The sequence below is a fragment of the Arachis hypogaea genome, chromosome 10 (genome assembly GCF_003086295.3).
Source record: "Arachis hypogaea cultivar Tifrunner chromosome 10, arahy.Tifrunner.gnm2.J5K5, whole genome shotgun sequence".
NCBI lineage: Eukaryota > Viridiplantae > Streptophyta > Magnoliopsida > Fabales > Fabaceae > Arachis > Arachis hypogaea.
This window is the reverse complement of record NC_092045.1, coordinates 71,084,731-71,098,691: the sequence shown is the minus strand read 5'-3', so window position 1 is coordinate 71,098,691 and position 13,961 is coordinate 71,084,731. Positions and strand designations below refer to the sequence as shown.

The window sequence follows — 13,961 nt, the reverse complement described above, 5'->3', positions numbered from 1 at the left end:
GTGGATTTCTGCACTTAGACTTATTTCTATAAACCCTAGTAACTAGTTTAGTATAAATAGAACTTTTTACTATTGTATTTAAAATCTTTGGTCTCGGTTTTATTCTATTATTCATCTTAGGAGACTATTGATCACGTTTGGGGGCTGGCCATTCGTCCATGCCTGGACCTTCATCACTTATGTATTTTCAACGGTGGAGTTTCTGCACACCATAGATTAAGGGTGTAGAGCTTTGCTGTACCTCGAGTTTCAATGCAATTACTACTATTTTCTATTCAATTCGACTTATTCTTATTCTAAGATATTCGTTGCACTTCAACATGATGAATGTGATGATCCGTGACACTCATCATCATTCTCACATATGAACGCGTGACTGACAACCACTTCCGTTCTACCTTAGACCGGGCGCATATCTCTGAAATTCCTTAAGCAGAATCTTCGTGGTATAAGCTAGAATTGATGGCAGCATTCATGGGAATCCGGAAAGTCTAACCTTGTCTGTGGTATTCCGAGTAGGATTCCGGGATTGAATGACTGTGACGAGCTTCAAACTCGCGATTGCTGGGCGTGATGACAAACGCAAAAGAATCAAGGGATTCTATTCCAACATGATCGAGAACCGACAGATGATTAGCCGTGCTGTGACAGAGCATTTGGACCATTTTCACTGAGAGGATGGGATGTAGCCATTGACAACGGTGACGCCCTACATACAGCATGCCATGGAAAGGAGTAAGAAGGATTGGATAAAAGCAGTAGGAAAGCAGAGATTCAGAAGGAACACAGCACCTCCATACACTTGTCTGAAATTCCCACCACTGAATTACATGAGTAACTCTATCTTTATTTTCTGTTTATTATTTATTATTATTCAAAAACCCAATAATCAATTATTATTCGGCTGACTGAGATTTACAAGGTGACCATAGCTTGCTTCATACCAACAATCTCTGTGGGATCGACTCTTACTCACGTAAAGTTTATTACTTGGATGACCCAGTACACTTGCTGGTTAGTTGTGCGGAGTTGTGACTAAGTGTGATTCATGTTTGAGAGCACCAAGTCTTTGGAGCCATTGTTGATGATCACAATTCCGTGCACCAAGGTTTTGGCGCTGTTGCTGGGGATTGTTCGAGTATGGACAACTGACGGTTCATCTTGTTGCTCAGATTAGGTAATTTTCTTTTTTATTTTCTTTTCAAAAAGTTTTCAAAATATTTTTCAAAATTTCTCACCTGTTTTCGAAAATTTTCAGAGTTTTCAAGAATGAATCCTAGAGTTTTATATAACATGTTTTAGCTTGGCTGGCTATTAAGCCATGGCTAATTCACAAGATTTTGATTGAGGACTTTGGATTCATTACTTTCTTTTTCCTATATGTTTTTCGAAAAATATAAAAGAAAATCCAAAAAAATCATAAAATCATAAAAACCAAAAATATTTTGTATTTCTTGTTAGAGTCTTGAGTCAATTTTTAAGTTTGGTGTCAATTGCATATTCATATTATTCTTGCATTTTTTCAAAAAATTCATCCATTCATGGTGTTCTTCATGATCTTCAAGTTGTTCTTGGCAAGTCTTCTTGTTTGATCTTGATGTTTTCTTATTTTGTGTCTTTTGTTGTTTTTCATGTGCATCTTTGCATTCATATTTTCTAAGCATTAAAGATTTCTAAGTTTAGTGTTCTTGCATGCATAATGTGTTTTGATACAAAATTTTCATGTTTTGGGTCATAGTTGTGTTTTTCTCACTCATCATTAAAAAATTCAAAAATAAAAAATATATCTTTTCCTTTTTTCTCTCAAAATTTCGAAAATTTGAGTTGACTTAGTCAAAAATTTTTAAAATTAGTTGTTTCTTGTAAGTCAAGTCAAATTTTCAATTTCAAAAATTTTATTTTTTCAAAATCTTTTTCAAAAATCATATCTTTTTCATTTTTTTTTTACTATTTCTCGAAAATTTTAAAAATTATTTTTCAAAAATCTTTTTCTTAATTTTATCTTTATTTTCGAAAATTATGCTAACAATTAATGTGATTGGTTCAAAAATTTAAAGTTTGTTACTTTCTTGTTAAGAAAGGTTCAATCTTTAAATTCTAGAATCTTATCTTTTAGTTTCTTGTTAGTTAAGTAATTAATTTTAATTTTAAAAATTAAATCTTTTTCAACCATATCTTTTCTATCTTATCTTCTTATCATATCTTTTTATCATATCTTTTATATCATATCTTTTTCAAAAATTTTATCTTTTTCAAAAAAAAAACTTTAATTTCAAAAATATCTTCAAATCTTTTTCAACTAACCAACTAACTTTTTGTTTGTTTCTTATCTTTTTCAAAATAACTTAACTACTTCTCCCTCTCTAATTTTCGAAAATATCTCCCCCTTTTTCAAAATTATTCTTAATTTAATTAATTATTTTAAATTTTAATTTTAATTTTATTTCTTATCTTAATTTTTGAAAATCATTTAACCCTTTTTCAAAATTGATTTTCGAATTCTCTCTCTCTCTTCTTCTTCTATTTATTTATTTATTCAGTAACACTTCTCTTCATCTCAAATCACTACCCCTATCCTCACCCTTCTATTTGGATTCTCCTTTTTTATTTCCTTTCTTCTTTTACTAACAATAAGGAACCTCTTTACTGTGACATAGAGGATTCCTCTTCTCTTCATTTCTTGTTCTATTCTCTTTCATATGAGCAGGAACAAGGAAAAAGGCATTCTTGTTAAAGCTGACCCTGAACCTGAAAGGACTCTGAAGAGGAAACTAAGAGAAGCCAAATTACAACAATGTAGAGTCAACCTTACTGAAATTTTTGAATAAGAGAAGGAGATGGCAGCCTAACCTAACAACAATAATGCAAGGAGGATGCTTGGTGATTATACTACACCTACTTCCAAGTTTGATGGAAGAAGCATCTCAATCCCTACCATTGGGGCAAACAATTTTGAGCTAAAACCTCAACTAGTTGCTCTAATGCAACAAAACTGCAAGTTTCATGGACTTCCATCAGAAGATCCCTATCAGTTTTTAACTGAGTTCTTGCAGATCTGTGAGACTGTAAAGACGAATGGAGTAGATCCTGAAGTCTACAGGCTCATGCTTTTCCCTTTTGCTATAAGAGACAGAGCTAGAACATGGTTGGACTCATAACCTAAAGATAGCCTGGACTCCTGGGATAAGCTGGTCATAGCCTTCTTGGCTAAATTCTTTCCTCCTCAAAAGCTGAGCAAGCTTAGATTGGATGTTCAGACATTCAAACAAAAAGATGGTGAATCCCTCTATGAAGCTTGGGAAAGATACAAGTAGATGACCAAAAGGTGTCCTTCTGACATGCTTTCAGAATGGACCATTCTGGATATATTCTATTATGGTCTGTCTGATTTCTCTAAGATGTCACTAGACCATTCTACAGGTGGATCCATTCACCTAAAGAAAACGCCTGCAGACGCTCAAGAACTTATTGACATGGTTACAAATAACCAGTTCATGTACACTTCTAAGAGGAATTCCGTGAATAATGGGACGCCTCAGAGGAAGAGAATTCTTGAGATTGATGCTCTGAATGCCATATTAGCTCAGAACAAAAAGTTGACTCAGCAAGTCAACATGATTTCCCAAAGTCTGAATGGATGGCAAAATGCATCTAACAGTACTAAAGAGGCATCTTCTGAAGAAGAAGCTTATGATCCTGATAACCTTGTGGTGCACGAAATTGTGATCATCAATGGCGCCATCAACATGGTACACTCAATTGCAATCTCAACTCTTTATCACAACTTCGCACAACTAACCAGCAAGTGTACTGGGTCGTCCAAGTAATAAACCTTACGCGAGTAAGGGTCGATCCCACAGAGATTGTTGGTATGAAGCAAGCTATGGTCACCTTGTAAATCTTAGTCAGGCAAACTCAAATGGTTATGGATGATGTATGAATAAAACATAAAGATAAAGATAGAGATACTTATGTAGTTCATTGGTGAGAATTTCAGATAAGCGTATGGAGATGCTTTGTCCCTTCCGTCTCTCTGCTTTCCTACTATCTTCATCTAATCCTTCTTACTCCTTTCCATGGCAAGTTGTATGTAGGGTTTCACCGTTGTCAGTGGCTACCTCCCATCCTCTCAGTGAAAATGTTCAATGCACCCTATCATGGCATGGCTATTCAGCTGTCGGTTCTCGATCATGTCGGAATAGAATCCAGTGATTCTTTTGCGTCTATCACTAACGCCCCACAATCGAGAATTTGAAGCTCGTCACAATCATTCAATCATTGAATCCTACTCAGAATACCACAGACAAGGTTCAGACCTTCCGGATTCTCTTGAATGCCGCCATCATCTAGCTTATACCACGAAGATTCCGATTAAGGGATCCAAGAGATAAACATTCAAGCCTTGTTTGCTTGTAGAATAGAAGTGGTTGTCAGGCACTCGTTCATAAATGAGAATGATGATGAGTGTCACATAATCATCACATTCATCATGTTCTTGGGTGCAAATGAATATCTTAGACAAAGAATAAGCCGAATTGAATAGAAGAACAATAGTAATTGCATTAATACTCGAGGTACAACAGAGCCCCACACCTTAATCTATGGTGTGTAGAAACTCTACCGTTGAAAATACATAAAAACAAGGTCTAGGCATGGCCGAGAGGCCAGCCTCCCAATGATCTAAGAACTAGACGTCCAAAGATGATCTAGAGATCTAAAATGATCCAAAGATGAAAATACAATAGTAAAAGGTCCTATTTATAGAGAACTAGTAGCCTAGGGTTTACAGAAATGAGTAAATTACATAAAAATCCATTCCCGGGCCCACTTGGTGTGTGCTTGGGCTGAGCATTGAAGCATTTTCGTGTAGAGACTTCTCTTGGAGTTAAACGCCAGCTTTTGTGCCAGTTTGGGCGTTTAACTCCCATTCTTGTGCCAGTTCCGGCGTTTAACGCCGGGCAGTTTTGAGCTGATTTGAAACACCGGTTTGGGCCATCAAATCTCGGGCAAAGTATGGACTATTATATATTGCTGGAAAGCCCAGGATGTCTAATTTCCAACGCCATTGAGAGCGCGCCAATTGGGTTTCTGTAGCTCCAGAAAATCCACTTCGAGTGCAGGGAGGTCAGAATCCAACAGCATCCGCAGTCCTTTTTATTCTCTGAATCAGATTTTTGCTCAGGTCCCTCAATTTCAGCCAGAAGATACCTGAAATTACAGAAAGACACACAAACTCAGAGTAAAGTCCAGAAAAGTGAATTTTAACTAAAAACTAATAAAAATATACTAAAAACTAACTAAAACATACTAAAAACATATTAAAAACAATGCAAAAAAGCGTATAAATTATCCGCTCATCACCCTGCAATAGCAAAGGTAAATTACTAAGGTAAACCTTATGGAAATACCTACAATTCATCATGGAGAAATCATCCAAATTTTTCATGGAAGGATTGGTGCACGAAATTGTGATCATCAATGGCGCCATCAACATGGTACGCTCAATTGCAATCTCAACTCTTTATCACAACTTAGCACAACTAACCAGCAAGTGCACTGGGTTGTCCAAGTAATAAACCTTACGCGAGTAAGGGTCGATCCCACGGAGATTGTTGGTATGAAGCAAGCTATGGTCATCTTGTAAATCTCAATCAGGCAGATTCAAATGGTTATGGATGATTTATGAATAAAGCATAAAATAAAGATAGAGATACTTATGTAATTCATTGGTGAGAATTTCAGATAAGCGTATAGAGATGCTTTGTCCCTTCTGTCTCTCTGCTTTCCTACTGTCTTCATCCAATCCTTCTGACTCCTTTCCATGGCAAGCTATATGTTGGGCATCACCATTGTCAATGGCTACAGTCCCGTCCTCTCAGTGAAAATGTTCAACGCGCTCTGTCACAGCATGGCTAATCATCTGTCGGTTCTCAATCAAGTTGGAATAGAATCTAGTAATTCTTTTGCGTCTGTCACTAACGCCCAGCCTTCAGGAGTTTGAAGCTCTTCACAGTCATTCAATTCTTGGATCCTACTCAGAATACCACAGACAAGGTTTAGACCTTCCGGATTCTCTTGAATGCTGCCATCAATTCTAGCTTATACCACGAAGATTCTGATTAAGGAATCCAAGAGATAAACATTCAAGCCTTGTTTGCTTGTAGAACGGAAGTGGTTGTCAGGCACGCATTCTTAAGTGAGAATGATGATGAGCGTCACATAATCATCACATTCATCATGTTCTTGGGTACGAATGAATATCTTAGAACAAGAATAAGCTGAATTGAATAGAAGAACAATAGTAATTGCATTAATACTCGAGGTACAGCAGAGCTCCACACCTTAATCTATGGTGTGTAGAAACTCCACCGTTGAAAATACATAAGAACAAGGTCTAGGCATGGCCGTGAGGCCAGCCCCCAAAACGTGATCTAAGATAGCATAAAACTCTCCAAGATGAGAATACAATAGTAAAAGGTCCTATATGTAGAGAACTAGTAGCTTAGGGTTTACAAAAATGAGTAAATGACATAAAAATCCACTTCTGGGCCCACTTGGTGTGTGCTTGGGCTGAGCATTGAAGCTTTCATGTGTAGAGAATTTTCTTGGAGTTAAACGCCAACTTTTGTGCCAGTTTGGGCGTTTAACTCCCATTCTTGTGCCAGTTCCGGCGTTAAACGCCAGAATTCCTGAGCTGACTTGGAACGCCTGTTTGGGCCATCAAATCTCGGGCAAAGTATGGACTATTATACATTTCTGGAAATCCCAGGATGTCTACGTTCCAACGCGATTGAGAGCGCGCCAATTGGGCCTCTGTCGCTCCAGAAAATCGACTTTGAGTGCAAGGAGGTCAGAATCCAACAACATCTGCAGTCCTTTTCAGCCTCTGAATCAGATTTTTGCTCAGGTCCCTCAATTTCAGCCAAAAAATATCTGAAATCACAGAAAAACACAAAAACTCATAGTAAAGTCCAGAAAAGTGAATTTTAACTAAAAACTAATAAAAATATAATAAAAACTAACTAAAACATACTAAAAACAATGCCAAAAAGCGTATAAATTATCCACTCATCACAACACCAAACTTAAATTGTTGCTTGTCCCCAAGCAACTGAAAATCAAAGAAGATAAAAAGAAGAAAATATGCAATGAATTCCAAAAACATCTATGAAGATCAGTATTAATTTGATGAGCGGGGCTTTTAGCTTTTTGCCTCTGAACAGTTTTGGCATCTCACTCTATCCTTTGAAATTCAGAATGATTGGCTTCTATAGGAACTCAGAATCCAGATAGTGTTATTGAATCTCCTAGTTAAGTATGATGATTCTTGAACACAGCTACTTTTTGAGTCTTGGCTGTGGCCCAAAGCACTCTGTCTTCCTGTATTACCACCAGATACATACATGCCACAGACACATAACTGGGTGAACCTTTTCAGATTGTGACTCAGCTTTGCTAGAGTCCCCAATTAGAGGTGTCCAGGGTTCTTAAGCACACTCTTTTTGCCTTGGATCACGACTTTATTTATTTTTCTTTTTCCTTCCTTTTTTTCGTTTTTTTTTGTATTCACTACTTTTTCTTGCTTCAAGAATCATTTTTATGATTTTTCAGATCCTCAGTAACATGTCTCCTTTTTCATCATTCTTTCAAGAGCCAACATTCATGAACAACAAATTCAAAAGACATATGCACTGTTCAAGCATACATTCAGAAGTCAAAGTATTGCCACCACATCAAAATAATTAATCTGTTATAAAATTCAAAATTCATGCAATTCTTCTCTTTTTCAATTAAGAACATTTTTCATTTAAGAAAGGTGATGGATTCATAGGACATTCATAACTTTAAGGCATAGACACTAAGACACTAATGATCATAAGACACAAACATAGATAAACAAAAGCATGAAAATTCTTGGTGCTCTACCCTTAGTTGTCCCATGTTGGAAGTCAATTCTCCTAGGGAGGTGTTGATTTGATCCCAATAGTTTTGTGGAGGAAAATGCATCCCTTGAGGCATCTCAGGGATTTCATGATGAATGGGATCTCTTGTTTGCTCCATCCTCTTCTTAGTGATGGGCTTGTCCTCATCAATGATGATGTCTCCCTCTATGTTAATTCCAACTGAATAACAGAGGTGACAAATGAGATGAGGAAAGGCTAACCTTGCCAAGGTAGAAGACTTGTCCGCCACCTTATAAAGTTCTTGGGCTATAACCTCATGAACTTCTATTTCTTCTCCAATCATGATGCTATGAATCATGATGGCCCGGTCTATAGTAACTTCGGACCGGTTGCTAGTCGGAATGATTGAGCGTTGGATAAACTCCAACCATCCTCTAGCCACAGGCTTGAGGTCATGCCTTCTCAGTTGAACCGGCTTCCCTCTTGAATCTCTCTTCCATTGAGCGCCCTCTTCACAAATGACTGTGAGGACTTGGTCCAACCTTTGATCAAAGTTGACCCTTCTAGTGTATGGGTGTTCATCTCCTTGCATCATGGGCAAGTTGAATGCCAACCTTACATTTTTCGGACTAAAATCCAAGTATTTCCCCCGAACCATTGTAAGCCAATTCTTTGGGTCCGGGTTCACACTTTGATCATGGTTCTTGGTGATCCATGCATTGGCATAGAACTCTTGAACCATTAAAATTCCGACTTGTTGAATGGGGTTGGTAAGAACTTCCCAACCTCTTCTTCGAATCTCATGTCGGATCTTCGGATATTCACTCTTTTTGAGTTTAAAAGGGACCTCGGGGATCACCTTCTTCAAGGCCACAACTTCATAGAAGTGGTCTTGATGCACCCTTGAGATGAATCTCTCCATCTCCCATGACTCGGAGGTGGAAGCTTTTGCCTTCCCTTTCCTCTTTCTAGAGGTTTCTCCGGCCTTGGATGCCATAAATGGTTATGGAAAAACAAAAAGCAATGCTTTTACCACACCAAACTTAAAAGGTTTGCTCGTCCTCGAGCAAAAGAAGAAAGAAGAGAGTAGAAGAAGAAGAAATGAAGGAGATGGAGATGGCTTTGTGGTTCAGCCAAAGGGGGAGAAGTAGTGTTTAGGTTGTGTGAAAATGAAGGGGTGAAGATGGGTTTATATAGGAGTGGAGAGAGGGGTAAGTTCGGCCATTATGGGTGGGTTTGGGAGGGAAAGTGGTTTGAATTTGAATGGTGAAGTAGGTAGGGTTTTATGAAGGATGGATGGGAGTGGTGAAGAGAATGGTGGGATTTGATAGGTGAGGGGTTTTTGGGGAAGAGGTATTGAGGTGATTGGTGAAAGGGTGAAGAAGAGAGAGAGTGGTAGGGTAGGTGGGGATCTTGTGGGGTCCACAGATCCTGAGGTGTCAAGGATAATTCATCCCTACACCAAGTGGTGAGCAAAAATGCTCCTTCTGCCAATCCTGGCGTTAAACGTCGGGCTGGTGCCCATTTTTGGCATTTAACGCCAGCTTCTTGCCCATTCCTGGCGTTAAACGCCAGTCTGGTGCCCCTTTCTGGCATTAAACGCCCAGAATGGTGCCAGATTGGGCGTTAAACGCCCATTTTGCTGTCTTCACTGGCGTTTAAACACCAGCAAGTTTTCCTCCAGGGTGTGCTATTTTTTTTCTATTTTTCTTTATGTTTTTTCTTTTTCAATTGATTTTGTGACTTCACATGATCATCAACCTATAGAAAACATAAAATAACAATGGAAAATAGATAAATATAACATTGGGTTACCTCCCAACAAGTGCTTCTTTAATGTCAGTAGCTTGACAGTGGGCTCTCATGGAGCCTCACAGATACTCAGAGCAATGTTGGAACCTCCCAACACCAAACTTAGAGTTTGAATGTTTGGTTTCAACACCAAACTTAGAAGTTGGTTGTGGCCTCCCAACACCAAACTTAGAGTTTGACTGTGGGGGCTCTGTTTGACTCTGTTTTGAGAGAAGCTCTTCATGCTTCCTCTCCATGGTAACAGAGGGATATCCTTGAGCCTTAAACACAAAGGATTCTTCATTCACTTGAATGATCAGTTCTCCTCTATCAACATCAATCACAGCCTTTGCTGTGGCTAGGAAGGGTCTGCCAAGGATGATGGATTCATCCATGCACTTCCCAGTTTCTAGGACTATGAAATCAGCAGGGATGTAATGGTCTTCAACCTTTACCAGAACATCCTCTACAAGTCCATAAGCTTGTTTTCTTGAATTGTCTACCATCTCTAGTGAGATTCTTGTAGCTTGCACCTCAAAGATCCCTAGCTTCTCCATTACGGAGAGAGGTATGAGGTTTATGCTTGACCCTAGGTCACACAGAGCCTTCTCAAAGGTCATGGTACCTATGGTACAAGGTATTAAGAACTTCCCAGGGTCTTGTCTCTTTTGAGGTAATCTCTGCCTAGTCAAGTCATCCAGTTCTTTGGTGAGTAAAGAGGGTTCATCCTCCCAAGTCTCATTACCAAATAACTTGTCATTTAGCTTCATGATTGCTCCAAGGTACTTAGCAACTTGCTCTTCAGTGACATCTTCGTCCTCTTCTGAGGAAGAATACTTATCAGAGCTCATGAATCGCAGAAGTAAATCCAATGGAATCTCTATGGTCTCAGTGTGAGCCTCAGATTCCCACGGTTCTTCATTAGGGAACTCATTGGAGGCCAGTAGACATTCATTGAGGTCTTCCTCAGTGGCGATCATTGCCTCTTCCTCCTCTCAAAATACGGCCATGTTGATGGCCTTACACTCTCCTTTTGGATTTTCTTCTGTATTGCTTGGAAGAGTACTATGAGGGAGTTCAGTAACTTTCTTACTCAGCTGACCCACTTGTGCCTCCAAGTTTCTAATGGAGGACCTTGTTTCAGTCATGAAACTTTGAGTGGTTTTGATTAGATCAGAGACCATGGTTGCTAAGTCAGAGTGGCTTTGCTTAGAATTTTTTGCCTGTTGCTGAGAAGATGATGGAAAAGGCTTGCCATTGCCAAACCTGTTTCTTCCACCATTATTGTTGTTGAAACCTTGTTGAGGTCTCTGTTGATCCTTCCATGATAGATTTGGATGATTTCTCCATGAAGGATTATAGGTGTTTCCATAGGGTTCTCCCATGTAATTTACATCTTCCATTGGAGGGTTTTCAAGATCATAAGCTTCTTCTTCAGATGAAGCGTCCTTAGTACTGCCTGGTGCAGCTTGCATTCCAGATAGACTTTGAGAAATCATATTGACTTGCTGAGTCAATATTTTGTTCTGAGCAAGTATGGCATTCAGAGTATCAATCTCAAGAACTCCTTTCTTCTGATTCGTCCCATTGTTCACAGGATTCCTTTCAGAAGTGTACATGAATTGGTTATTTGCAACCATTTCAATGAGTTCTTGAGCTTCTGCAGGCATCTTCTTCAGATGAAGAGATCCTCCAGCAGAGCTGTCCAATGACATCTTGGACAGTTCAGATAGACCATCATAGAAGATACCTATGATGCTCCATTCAGAAAGCATGTTAGAGGGACACTTTCTGATCAATTGTTTGTATCTTTTCCAAGCTTCATAGAGGGATTCACCTTCCTTCTGTCTGAAAGTTTGGACGTCCACTCTAAGCTTACTCAATTTTTGAGGTGGAAAGAACTTTGCCAAGAAGGAATTGACTAGCTTTTCCCAAGAGTTCAGGCTTTCTTTAGGTTGTGAGTCCAACCATATCCTAGCTCTGTCTCTTTCAGCAAAAGAGAATAGCATAAGTCTGTAGACCTCAGGGTCAACCCCATTAGTCTTGACAGTGTCACAGATTTGTAAGAACTTAGCTAAAAACTGATGAGGATCTTCCAATGGAAGTCCATTGAACTTGTAATTCTGTTGCATTAGAGAAACTAATTAAGGCTTAAGCTCAAAGTTGTTTGCTCCAATGGCAGGGATAGAGATGCTTTTCCCATAGAAGTTGGGAGTAGGTGCAGTAAAGTCACCCAGCACCTTCCTTACATTGTTGGCATTGTTGTTGTTTTCGGCTGCCATGTCTTCTTCTTGTTTGAAGATTTCTGTTAGGTCCTCTATAGAGAGTAGTGCTTTAGCTTCTCTTAGCTTTCGCTTCAAGGTCCTTTCAGGTTCAGGGTCAGCCTCAACTATAATGCTTTTGTCTTTGCTCCCGCTCATATGAAAGAGAAGAGAACAAGAAAATATGGAATCCTCTATGTCACAGTATAGAGATTCCTTGAGGTGTCAGAGGAAAAGAAAAATAGAAGGAAGAGGTAGAAGAATTCGAACTTCTCAAGAAAGACAGAGTTCGAATTGTGCATTGAGGAGGAGTGTTAGTCCATAAATAGAAGGATGTGAGAAGAGGGGAAGGAATTTTCGAAAATAAATTAAAAAGATTTTAAAAACATTTTGAAAAATTGAAGAATGATTTTCGAAAAATATGATTGGGAAAGAAATAAAGTGATTTTTGAAAAAGAATTTGAAATTAGAGATATGATTGAAAACTATTTTGAAAAAGATGTGATTAATAAGATATGATTGAAAAGTTATGGTTTAAAAAGATACGATTGAAAAAGATTTAATTTTGAAAAATTATGAAAACTTAAAAAAAATTTGAATTAAAAACAAAATCTTCCCTCTTGTGCCATCCTGGCATTAAACGCCCAGAATGGTATACATTCTGGCGTTTAACGCCCAAAATGCTACCCTTTTGGGCGTTAAACGCCCTGCCAGGTATCCTGGCTGGCGTTTAAACGCCAGTTTTCCTTCCTCACTGGGCGTTTTGAACACCCAGCTTTCTCTGTGTAATTCCTCTGCTGAATGTTCTGAATCTTCAATTCTCTGTATTATTGACTTGAAAAGACACAAATTAAAATTTTTTTGAATTTTTAATGATGAGGAATAATCAAAATACAACTAAAATCAAATAAACAATGCATGCAAGACACCAAACTTAGAAGTTTGTATACTATTGACACTAACAAATTGAGAATGCATATGAGAAACAACAAAACACTCAAGACAAGAGAATTTAAAGATCAGAGCAAGGAAATCATCAAGAACAACTTGAAGATCAATGAAGACACATTAATGAATTCAAAAAATGCAAGAAGAATAGAAACATGCAATTGACACCAAACTTAAAATGAGACACTAGACTCAACAAGAAACATAAAATATTTTTGGTTTTTATGATTTTGTAATTTTTTTTAAGATTTTTCGAAAATTATATGGAAAAGAAAATAAAGAGATTCAAAATTTTTAATAAGAATTCCAGGAATCATGCAATGTTAGTCTAAAGCTTTAGTCTAAGGAAATTAGACATGGCTAGCCAAGCTTCAGCAGGACATTGCATTCAAGAGCTAAATTGATGAGAATCAATCAGCTTTGGTGATGATGAAAACATCACCTTGAAACTCTAGAATTCATTCTTAAAAATTCTAAAAAAAAATACCTAATCTAAGCAACAAGATGAAACGTCAGTTGTCCAAACTCAAACAATCCCCGGCAGCGGCGCCAAAAACTTGGTGCACGAAATTGTGATCATCAATGGTGCCATCAACATGGTACGCTCAATTGCAATCTCAACTCTTTATCACAACTTCGCACAACTAACCAGCAAGTGCACTAGGTCATCCAAGTAATAAACCTTACGCGAGTAAGGGTCGATCCCACGGAGATTGTTGGTATGAAGCAAGCTATGGTCATCTTGTAAATCTCAGTCAGGCAGATTCAAATGGTTATGGATGATTTATGAATAAAGCATAAAATAAAGATAGAGATACTTATGTAATTCATTGGTGAGAATTTCAGATAAACGTATGGAGATGCTTTGTCCCTTCCGTCTCTCTGCTTTCCTACTGTCTTCATCCAATCTTTCTGACTCCTTTCCATGGCAAGCTGTATGTTGGGCATCACCGTTGTCAATGGCTACAGTCCCGTCCTCTCAGTGAAAATGTTCAACGCGCTCTGTCACAGCATAGCTAATCATCTGTCGGTTCTCAATCAGGTTGGAATAGAATCC

The 13,961-nt window shown here is 38.2% G+C and overlaps 1 non-coding gene across 1 annotated transcript; it reads right to left on the bottom strand.

Moving 5' to 3' along the window:
* Nucleotides 1–3,236: 3,236 nt before the first annotated feature.
* Nucleotides 3,237–3,344, bottom strand: LOC112719371 (small nucleolar RNA R71). The gene has a single exon (XR_003161675.1). It is a non-coding gene; the product is annotated as a small nucleolar RNA R71 (small nucleolar RNA).
* Nucleotides 3,345–13,961: the final 10,617 nt, after the last annotated feature.